This window comes from Prionailurus bengalensis, chromosome B4 (genome assembly GCF_016509475.1).
Source record: "Prionailurus bengalensis isolate Pbe53 chromosome B4, Fcat_Pben_1.1_paternal_pri, whole genome shotgun sequence".
Lineage (NCBI taxonomy): Eukaryota > Metazoa > Chordata > Mammalia > Carnivora > Felidae > Prionailurus > Prionailurus bengalensis.
In genome coordinates this window covers 111,480,570-111,492,484 of record NC_057358.1, presented here as the reverse complement: position 1 = coordinate 111,492,484, position 11,915 = coordinate 111,480,570, and the positions used below count along the sequence as shown (strand labels likewise).

Here is an 11,915-nt window from a genome sequence, read left to right as displayed (position 1 = left end):
AAAGTTAAATGCAGTTGTTGGAACTGGAGTACCAGGGAGATCCTGCAACGAGGAATAAAGTGGACATCTCAGAGCTGGAAGGGAAGCGGGAGCTCAGAACAGAATCCATAGCTCAGCTGACCAGATAATGAGCCCGGTGAACTGCTTGTATTTCCTCCGCCCTGGAGTAGACTTGAGCACCTGGGCTCGGGCTGAGCTGCAGGTGGGGCTCTGTGGCCCCAGCCAGAGGTCGAGCCTGAATTCAGGGCAAGGTGCCAGGCAGATGGCGGGACACCATCCACACCCAAGTCCTCGTGGCTCCCAGCCCTTTCTGTTGTCACAACCTCATTCCCGTCTCTTTTTTGTTTTGTTTTGAACTTTGAAGATCTGCTCTCTCAGCAGCTTTTAAATATTTATTCATTTTAATGTTTATTTATTTTTAAGAGAGAGAGCATGAGCACAAGCGATGGGGGAGGGGCAGGGAGCGAGGGGGACAGAGGATCTGAAGCAGACTCTGTGCTGAGAGCAGAGAGCCTGAGGTGGGGCTTGAATTTACGAACCGTGAAATCATAATCTGAGCCAAAGTCGGTCACTTCACCGGCTAAGCCACCCAGGTGCCCCTAACATACAATACAGCATTATGAATTGTGGCCATCTCACGGTACCTTATCTCCCCATGACTGGAAGTTTGTACCCTTTTTTGCAAGCTCTTTTGCTTACCTGAAATTTGTAAGCCCAAACTCCCCAGGCTGCTCGTCTTTCAGGATCCAGTTCAAAGAGCATGGTCTCTGTGAAGCCCTTCCTGGCTCCTCCAGCTTCCAGGACCACATTATACAACTCTCTATTATGGCACTTAATACACTTTGGTCCCATTTTTCTCTACCAGTCTCTCTCCCAACTAGCCTGCGAATTTCTTGCCAAATGAGTCTTGGCATCTCCTGAGGCCAGCATTGTACCGGCACAATGTAAGATCTCAATAAATATTTGAGGATAAATAAATGGAGTGACTGAGTGAACTGTTTATTAAATGCAGATCCATCAATTGATAAATAAGGTAATGGGCGAAGTAATTGTTAACAATGCCGTATATTGACAAAAAATAGAAAATAATCACAGTAGCTGACATTCGTGTGCTGCTTGCTCACTGTCCTGGGCTTCTACGCTCGATCCTTCACATAGGTTATCTTACTTCATCTTTACAACAACCCAAGATGTAAGTGCTATTATAACACCCATTATGCAGATAAGAAAATGGAGGCATTATGCTAACATCTTTAAGAACTCAATCTGATCTGGGATCTGTATGTTCTACTCAGCAGTAGCATTCCTCATTCCTTGGGCCCCTCTGTTGCCACAGGGGATGTGGTGGCTCTTGGGGGTTGGGACGAAGGTGTCATCAGGCTCTGCTTGCCTCCCCCCATGTCCCCCATGCCTTACATCAACAAGGAGATTATGTCCCATGCGGTTGTACTGGCAAGTCCCACGTGAAGTCCTTTCCCGACGGGTAAAGCCTCACTGGTGTTGGCCAGAGATCCCTACTTCTCCTCTGAGTTCTTTACCTTCTAGCTTTAAGGTGTAGGACGTGGCAGAGATGGAAGTGAAATAAGGCACTTTCCTATTCATCTGATATTTACATGTCTCCTTTCTGTGAGGGCCACACAAAGCCCTTTACATACCTTACCCTCTTCTGTCTTCACCCTACCCTATCAAGTAGGTATTTTCATCCCTCAACATATACGTGAAATTCCCAGAGGTTTGGCAACCTGCCTAATGTTCTAGAAGGTAGAAGCGGAACCAGGATTTGAACCTCCAGTTTGACGCAATTCAACCAATATCTATGGATCACCTCCTTGCGGACGTGCTCATCCCCTTCCCACACAGCATGTTGCCACCAATACCCTTTGGTGTGAAGGACGTGGCCATACTCACCTTCTCTGGCTACTGGTTAGAGTCTCCCCCCCCCTTTTTTTTAAGTTTATTTATTTTGAGAGAGAAAGAGAAAGTGAGAGAGGGAGAGAGAAAGAATCCCAAGCAGGCTCCTCACTGCGCAGAGCCGAACATGGGGCTCTATCCCATGAGCCGTGAGATCGTGGCCTGAGCTGAAATCAAGAGTCAGACGCTTAACCGGCTGAGCCACCCAGGCATTCCGGTTAGGGTCTCCTTTAAAGCATGACGCAGAGGCAGCTTTTTGGTGTACCTATTTAAAAAGTCACAGTCTTCGCTTGGGCAGCACATAGACTAAAATTGAAGCGACACGGAGAAGATTAGCGCGGCCCCTGGGCAAGGATGACTTAAAACTTCGTGATGGTTTCCGCATTTTTTTAAAGGAGGGCACTTGTTGCCATGAGCACTGGGTGTTGTCTGGCAGCATTGAATCGTTAGACTGTACACCTGAAACTAATATTACACTGTATGTTAACTAACTGGGATTTAAATAAAAACCTTTGCAAAAAAGTCACAAAGATCGAATTCACTGGTGTAAAAGTAGAGAAAGAGACTGAAGCCACGTGTGACAGTGGGTGAGATGAGCGGCGCCTCCAGTTAGAAAAGCCAAAATCTGGGGCGCCTGGGGGGTTCCGTTGGGTGAGCCTCCAACTCCTGACTTCAGCTCAGGTCTTGGTCTCAGGGTTTTGAGTTCAAGCCCCGCCTACTTAAAAAAAAAAAAAAAACCGCCTCCAAAATCTTTCTCCTGTGTTTTGCCATCCTCTCCTGCTCCTTGGCAGCCCTTGCACGTGTACTTCACATGCAGCCATTTTTGTTCACCTGTTCCTGACGGCTGGTGTCGACCTGTTATGAAATGATGCAGCCGCAGGAGAGAGGAGACCCGGAGTCCACGGCCGCACTGCTTGCTTTGTGAAATTCCAGACTGGAATTTCATCGGCTCTACCTCATCCCAAGAACTCCAGCTTCTACTTTTCTTAATGGCTTTCCCCTCCTTAAATGCCTACACAGTTATCTTTGAAGGAGGAGAAAAAGAATAGATGAATCATTTGCAGGAAACGGGGGGCAGAGACATGTGGTTGGAATGGCAGATGGCTGTGTGTGTGGGCACATTGCTGTCTCTGTTGTTCCTTCCACCACCCTCTGGAAATGAATCCTGTGGAAGAGTACATTCATTCCAAGGTGGGGGCTGTGCCCGCTTTCAGGTGCTAACATGCAAACCCACATCCACACGGATTCCTCTCAGACATCTGAACTCCAGGGAGAGTAGAAAACTCAGGCTCTGGCCCAGATTGGACAAGTTGTCCTCTCCTCCAAGTTTTGACATTAAACCTTCTAAAGATAAAGCGATAAACTGCACACAATTAGTGGCAGCAGAATTTCTCATACTGTCTTCTTTGTCCTGCAGGATATGAAGTAAGCACATAAATATTCTTCCTATGTCATAGTGCAAGCGCCTGACCTCATCAGGGATCAGCAAATGCCTATAGGGAAGCCGGAGGGAAATTTACGTTGGGATAAAACATGCATTAAGCAGGAAAACACACGTTGTTCTTGGTGGGGCTTTTGGTGGTGGGGGCGTGAAAAGGACATAAAGATATTACAATCTCAGGAACAAGTGCCCATGTGTTGGTCCCCAAAGTTAGCTTCTTGCCGTATGTATGGCGATGACACCAACTGTGGCTGTTTCTCTTGGATCACTGAAATGTGTTTCTAGAATCCTGAGAATTCAAGAGAACACACAGTTTGAAAAACTTTTCTCAGAAGGCTTCATTTAGGCTCTCCTGTTACTTCTCCATAAATTTCCAGATGTCATCTGGGTGTATGTGCTAGGGTGGGTCATTGTTATTTTACTTTTTAAAGGTATGAAACTCACTTCATCGACAGACTCTCTTTCATTGATTTTTCCCTACTTCCGTCACTGCCATCTGCCCTCCCTACCCTAGATCCAGACTATAGGACCCTGCTGTGAGCACACAAATGTGCAGAAAGATTAGACCTTGTCACCTTTCCCCTTGATGCATTAGGGGTTTTCGTAAAATACACATCTAGAAGTTGAAATGTATTTCTTAGCACGAATTACATACTATTTGGAAACAAAGCATTGTGGTTAAAAGCATTTTTAAAATTATGAACACTCCTTTATTTTTTCCCCACGTTTATTTATTTTCGAGAGAGAGAGAGAGAGAGAGAGAGAGAGAGAGAGTGGGGGAGGGGCAGAGAGAGAGGGAGACACAGAAGCAGGCTCCAGGCTTGGAGCTGACAGCACAGAGCCCGATGCAGGGCTAGAATCCACGAGTGGTGAGATCGTGACCTGAGCCGAAATCGGGCACTCAACCAACTGAGCCACCCGGGTGCCCCATGAACACTCCTTTAAAAATTAACTTTAATAATAAAAGTCAGCTGATTAAGAATGAGTAAACTCAGTCCAGGAACCAATCTGAATAACCATAAAAAATATTTCATCAATCGTAAGTCTCATTAATAATAGAATTCCTACCCTTACAGTTGTTATGATTTGATGACTCATTTATCTGAAAGTCATTCATCTGAACCTTAACAAAAGCACTAATTCTTGAATCCTAAAAAGCTTTAAAATTGTACTTTCCATGATTTTATTTATTTATTTTTTCAACGTTTATTTATTTTTGGGACAGAGAGAGACAGAGCATGAACAGGGGAGGGGCAGAGAGAGAGGGAGACACAGAATCAGAAACAGGCTCCAGGCTCTGAGCCATCAGCCCAGAGCCTGACGCGGGGCTCGAACTCACGGACCACGAGATCGTGACCTGGCTGAAGTCGGATGCTTAACCGACTGCGCCACCCAGGCGCCCCTCCATGATTTTAAACTACGACGTTACTAAACTAATTTTTGCGCCTTTCGAGGGTCCCCAGCCCCACCTGTTCTCTAACCTTTCACCTCTTCCTGAATGGACAGATTCCTGAGGATGTGATTCTGGTGAGACGGCATCTCACCTGCTGCAACCGGAGCCTCAGGGGCTCCAGGACCCAGATCTGTGCTGGCGAGGCCAATCCCCTCCCTGTCTTCCAGGCAGCTTCCAGGAAGCCTTGGGATTGTACCTTCCAACAGAGCCTTAGCAAGAGCTCTTTGCCTCAGGTTTTACTTTCTAGACAATTTTACTAAGACAATGATTTTTAAAAAATCACGTCATATCTTCTATCTGACCTCCTGCCTACAGTCTATTTTCTTCCCAATAAGAAATCTCCTGATGAATGGAGCTCATAATCTCTACTAAGGTTAACTAGAGCTAAGGGTCTCTGGGTTGAGGATACGTTTCCTAAATCCCATCTAACTTCCCTGTGAGTTTTCTCTCACCTCAATAGGACTGGATAGAGAAGCTTCTGGCCACTTCCGTGTGGAGAACCGGGACAACAGAGAGTGGCTTTTCCTATATCCACCCTGCTATTTACAAACCTACTTCCTGATCTCCATCTTATCATCTCTGATGCTCTCTTCTACCTTCATCGTGTCCTTACCTCCCATTTCACTTCCAGCTGATTCCTGATATGTACTTGTGATAAAGCCAGTTCAAAGTAATATTCAAAATCCTCTTGATTCAGGATATTCTTTTTTTGTGTAAAATATGTATCTTTCAATCAGCAGCTAAAGAACATCAGCTGCCAAGAGCAATGTGCTATTTGGGGACTGTAAACAAGACACTTTGGTGTCACAAGTCTTTCCCAGACTGAGAAAGAGAAGTAAAGGGACTTTTTCACTTCTCTGTTTAATGGGTCAGATAGTCTCCTCTCAGGGAGGGAACCGGGGGGTGAGAATAAAAGCTTTTAGATATTTAGTTGGTATCACTCTTTCCTTTCTGCTTGGGCGGAAGGCAGGTCCTGTGAATGCTAGGAGAGTATATTAAGGTTGTTATTTTAATGGGTGAAAATTCCTTGGAAGGTTCGCATAGATAATAATGGCTGAGGCAGAGCTTAAAACAAACAACCCTTCTGGGATTAAAACAAAACAAAAACCAGGGCTCTTTGACCCTGAGCAATTCTAAGGAGTGAGAGCAGTTTTAATTACAAGATGAGGTTTAGAATGAGTTGAGAAGGAAAAGTCAGGCATCAATGAGTTATGAGTTTTGTATCAAAACGCTCTTTGGGCTTATTAAGTGCCTCTACGTGTTTTCTGTTTGAAAGTAACGATTCATTAATGGTATTTAAGTTCAGTGGCTACAATGACTTAATATTATGGTCGAAAGTAAGGTCTGAAAAATACAATAGGATTTTTTTATTTTACTTATTTATTTGGCAGTCAAAACTGGGTAGAGAACGTGATGAGTTCACAGGAAAGGCAATCCATACGGCTTTTAAACATACAAGACAGATGCTCTACCTTACTCTTAATAAGAGAGTTGCACATTAAGGTTACCAGGAGATGTTGATATCATCTATCAGATCGGCAAAATGTTTGCAAGCACGCTGTGTCAGCTAAGGTGTGGGGAAATACATTACTGGTGGGAATCCAAACCAGTATAATGGGGCGTTTGGGGGCTATCTATCAAAATTATAAATTCACATGCTCTGACCAAGCAATGCCACATTTAAGACTTTATACTGCAGATACACCTGTGTACAAAGGGGGTAAATGTGCAAAAGGTCGTATTCATTGCAGTCACTGCTTGCAATAACAAAAAAGATTATGTGCAACCTCCATATCCATCAATAGGTAAGTTAGATAAACAACAACAACAACAACTATGTTACATGTGGAGACATTTGAACAGGAGCTTTCTTCTAACACATGGGAAAACCACATTCTGTAGTTCCAAGTCCCCTGACAGTAGCATACACATTGTTATTTTTTTCAAAATAGACTTTATTTTTTAGAACAGCTTTGGGTTTATAGCAAAACTGACCAGGAAGTACAGAGATTTTTTTTTTATAGATCTCCCGTCCCCACATATGCATAGCTTCCCCCACTACCCACATCCAGCACCAGCATGGTACATTTATCATAACTGATGAACGTACATGGACACACCGCTATCACCCGAAGTTCATACTTTACGTAAGGGTTCACTCTTGATGGAGTACATTCTATGGATTTTGGCAAACATATAATGACACGTATTCACCATTAGAGTATCACACAAGATAGCTTCCTAGCGGGGCGCCTGGGTGGCTCAGTTGGTTAAGCGTTCGACTTCAGCTCAGGTCATGATCTCACGGTTTGTGAGTTTGAGCCCCGTGTCGGGCTCTGTGCTGACAGTTCAGAGCCTGGAGCCCGCTTCATATTCTGTGTCTCCCTCTCTCTCTGCCCCTCCTCTGCTCGTGCTCTCTCTCTCTCAAAAATGAATAAACATTAAAATTTTTTTTAAAAAGAAGATAGTTTCATAGCCATAAAAATCCTTCGTATTCCACCAGTTCATCCCTGCCTCCCACTAACCTTGGGCAGTTACTTGATATTTTCAGTGTCTCCATAGCTTTGCCCTTTCAAGAGCGTCATATAGTTGGAATCACAGAGTACGTAACCTTTTCAGATAGGCTTCTTTCACTTAGCAATATGCACATAAGTTTCTTCCGTGTCCTTTCATAGCTTGATAGCTCATTTCTTTTTAGTGCTGAATAATATTCCATTGGACGAATCACAGTTTATCCCTTTACCAATTCAAGGACATCTTGATTGTTTCCAAGTTTGGGCAATTTTCAATGAAGCCGCTATAAATATCTGTGTGCAGGGTCTTGTGTGAACGGTTTGCAACTTCTTGGGCAAATACTAAGGAGCATATGAGTGCCGGATCATATGGTAAGAGTATGTTTAGTTCTGTAAGAAGTTGTCAAACTGTCTTCTAAAGTGATTATACCATTTTGCATTCCTACCAGCAGTGTATGAGAGTTCTTGTTGTTATGCATCCTCACAAGCCTTCGGTGTTGTCAGTGTTCCGGATTTGGGCCATTCTAATAGGTGTGCAGTGGTATCTCTTTGTTGATTCGGTCCGCATTTCCCTGAGGACATTGAGTGTGAAGTCTCTTTTCATATGCCATCTGCATATCTTCTTTGATGAGGTGTCCATTAAAGTCTTTGGCCAATTTTTTTAGTCAGGTTGTTCATTTTCTTGCTGCTGAGTTTCAAGAGTTCTTTGTATATGCTAGATAACAGTCCTTATCAGATGTGTCTTTTGCAAAAATTTTCTCCCAGTCTGTGGCTTGCACATTTTTTTTTTTAAAGAAATGAATGTCACCTTTAAAGACTGAAGGGGCGCCTGGGTGGGTCAGTCAGTTGAACGTCAGACTTCAACTCAGGTCATGATCTCACACTCATGGGTTCCAGCCCCGTGTTGGGTTCTGTGCTGATAGCACAGAGCCTGGAGCCTTGCTTCAGATTCTGTGTCTCCCTCTCTCTCTGCCCCTCCCCCGCTCGCACTCTGTCTGTCTGTCTCTCTCTCTCTCTCAAAGTAAATAAACATAATAATAATAATTAAAGACTGAAGCAGAAGGGTGCCTAGGTGGCTCAGTCAGTTGAGCATCTGACTTTAGCCGAGGTCATGATCTCACGGTTTGTGAGTTTGAGCCCCACACTGGGCTCACTGCTGTAAGCACAGAGCACACTTCGGATGCTCTGTCTTCCTCTCCCTCTGCCCCTCCCCTGCTCTCTCTCTCTCTCTTTCAAAAAAAAAAAACAATTTTAAAGACTGAAGCAGAGATTATCAAATGGCTACCCTATTAATAAATGGATAAATATTTATTACTTTCCCTTTATAACTGATTCTTTGTTACCAACGTAGCCATGTTTCTAGTTGTTTCCCGGAGCCCTTTGTAGTAAAGGAATCTAATGAGTAATGGACGAGTACCTGTAAATGCAGACGGCGATACTGTGATATTTTAACTGCCCTTAAAATATGATCCTATTTGTGTAAGGATTAAAAATTTTTGTTTCTCTGTAAGCTGTAGTGTCTCAATTTCTTTGTGACCAATTTTACCAGTAAGTTTTCCAAGAAGTACATGTTAAGAGAGAACAAACGAATTAGACTAATTTAGTGTACCAAATCAAGTGTTTCATTAGAACTTACCATTTACTACTTAGGTGAATGCACCTCAGAAAGCACCATATATCATCTTCTCTTTAGGTGGTCCTGACATGCCCCCTCACTATATCAGTCTGTAACCATGTAGTTGATCTATATAAAGACAAGTGCTGTGGATGGAAGAATGAACACGTCGGTCATCCAACATGACCGTCCCTTTGGATCTAGAACTTTGAATTGTCCTAAGAGCATGCTGAATACTACGTTCGAGACATTCTCTCTTATGTCACAATCCCACCCTTAGCTTTGGGAGGGGAGAGGGTCCCCCATGTGACTTATCTTTTTATCCCTCAGAATATCTTGCACCGACTTAGCAGGTATATCGAGCACAGATTTGTTTAAGAGGTAGAAGACAAAGTGATTTGGGCAAAATTTACAGCATTTTCAGTCAGCAGTGCTTTCTGTGACACTATTCCAAAGAGACGAGAGAGTTCGGATGTCGTCTGGGGCAGTGATTTGGAGATCTCATTGCGGGAAAGGGCCAGGGAGCAGATGGAAAAGGCATGACCAGGTGCCCATTGCTAAGAGGACAGACTCCAAGACCCAAGAAAGCGAGCACAACCTGAAAGCGTCACGCCCAGCTCTTCACTTAAATGACCGAGTGTAACTCCTTCTGCGAGTGTCTGATGCTCCCCACCCCCGCTGCCACAACAGGAACGATAGAAGGAACACTCCTTACACTTTTGCTTGTAATGGGAAACGATGGAGCGACAGGCTTTCTTTACAAAATCTCACTTTTGCAACCAAGCATGTTGCAAGCATGGTAAGCACTGGAAACTTCTGCCGTGGCTTTTCTCTCCAGGGTGCACTTCTGATGCTTTCACTGGGCTTTCTGCTTTTCTGTGGGGCTGGGATTTTTATAATAAAAGTAAGAGGCAAAAGGCAGTTTCTCTCCTGGAGTGGAATTAAACCATTGGCATTTAGAATAACATTGCCCCCTCCTTCCTGGCTACAATTATAAGCATCTCACAGACCTCCCTATGTGAGGTAAGGTGAGTATTTTGTCATCTTCTATTAATAGGGAGGGATTCTGAGTCATGGAGGCCTAAGTGATTTTTCTAGCCCCAGAAATAAAAGGAATAAAACGACGCAAGATGATGAGCACGTTATTTTAAGAACAGGATGATTTGGGTGGCATAGCATCATTTTCCTGGACAGTTGCAACTGCTTCCTAATTGGTTTTCCTGCCCCTGGTTTTCGTCTCCCCTGCAATCTACTCACCTCTTTGTTATTAGAATCATATTCTGAAATCATGTCACACCCTCGTATAAATATCTCTGATGACTTCTCACCGCCTAATGAAAAATTCCAAACTCCTTAGCATAGCATCCAAAGCCCATTTCCATCTGGCTTTACACTATCTTTCTTATGTTCTTTGCCGCTCTGCACCCTCTGTACTGTTGTCATGCATGGCCATGGCTCCAAGGTGGCCATGCCACCTGTCTCTCTGGCCTAGAGTGCCTTTCTTCTCCTGTCCCTCTGGGATGAGGGAGAGGGGAAATCTGCATATCCAGATATTGTTTTCTCTGGGATACTTTGCAACACTCAAGGCCCAGGAACCGTTTCCTCCTCTTGCTTTCTTTCTGTTGCAATGATCGTATTAACTGTTACATTCTAGCTACCTGGACATGAGTCTATTCTACCCAGTCCAATCTACCTTTTGTGGACAGCAGGGTCTGAATCTGACTGATCTCCACACACCCCAGCGATCATTTCAGTTCGACACACAACGGGTGCTCCCTGCGCTTGATGCCATTTTCAAGAAAAACCTTCCTTCGGGCAAATCCACAGGCAGTTTTGGGTACAGTTTCAGGGCTCGTGAAAAGAAATCAGAGTGAGTGCCAGTTCAAGAATGGAGCTTTCAGGGCACCTGGATGGCTCAGTCGGTTAAGCGTCTGACTTCGGCTCAGGTCATGATCTCACAGTTCGTGGGTTCGAGACCCACGTCAGCTGTGTTGACAGCTCAGAGCCTACAGCCTGCTTTGGATTCTGTGTCTCCCTCTCTCTCTACCCCTCCCCTGCTCGAGCTCTGTCTCTCTCTGTTTCAAAAATAAATAAACATTAAAAAAAAAAAGAATAGAGCTTTCAAGGACAAGCAGGTTAGTTATGTTTAACATTGCATTCTTCTGTTATGAAGTTCTGATGTTTGTGGGTACAGTGTACTATTTGATTCCAGGTAACCACCCAAAACATTTCCATACTTCCTGACCAGAGCTGATGGGTGAGGAGCCTGGCTGGCTGGGATATCATTCGGAGCTTTCCAAAGTCTGGCCCATTTGTGTGAGCCACTCCTGGCTGCTGGATTACAAAACACTTGCCTGGGCCCTGCTCTAGACATTCTGAATCAGTGTCCTTAAGTGAGAGGCCAGGCTGTGGACCACGAGCAAGTACCTCCAAGGTGTTTCTAAACATTTGGGACCCACTGGTCTGGCTGGGAGTCTCCCCCTAGGCAAGGAGATTTGGGGGGGATAGGTGTTGTGCGTCGTTCTCACTGCAGGTTGCACATGAGAATTCTCTGGGGGATTTTGAGATCCTTTGACCCCCTTTATATAATTTAAATCAGAATTACTGGAGATGGGACTTGGGCCCCTGTGTTTTTTGAAACCTTTGCTTCTGAACCAGGTTGGGGATAGAATAAATGCCAGAATCTTTGGACAAAAATCATACGTGTCTAGTGGTTAGAGCTGTTTACATGACACTTCTCACCGCACTCAACCTCACTCTCGCTAGAAAAGTAAATCTCATACCAAATGTAACAAGTAAAAAAAATACATGTTTTAATGGGTAAGTGCGGTTATGCAAACTGTGTGTGGCTGAGGAAAGGTCTTTTCTCTCTACCCTCAGTGCTTTCAGTAACAGCACCTTGCACGAATAGGCCATCCTAAAGGAAAGGCAGCAATGTTCAATATCAAAACCAGTGGGTTTCAATCTTGTGGGGGCAAGATG

At 44.3% G+C, this 11,915-nt stretch overlaps 1 non-coding gene across 1 annotated transcript; it reads left to right on the top strand.

Annotated features, from left to right (window-relative positions):
- Positions 1-2,193: 2,193 nt before the first annotated feature.
- Positions 2,194-2,300, top strand: LOC122474123. Its single transcript, XR_006294814.1, has one exon. It is a non-coding gene; the product is annotated as a U6 spliceosomal RNA (small nuclear RNA).
- Positions 2,301-11,915: the final 9,615 nt, after the last annotated feature.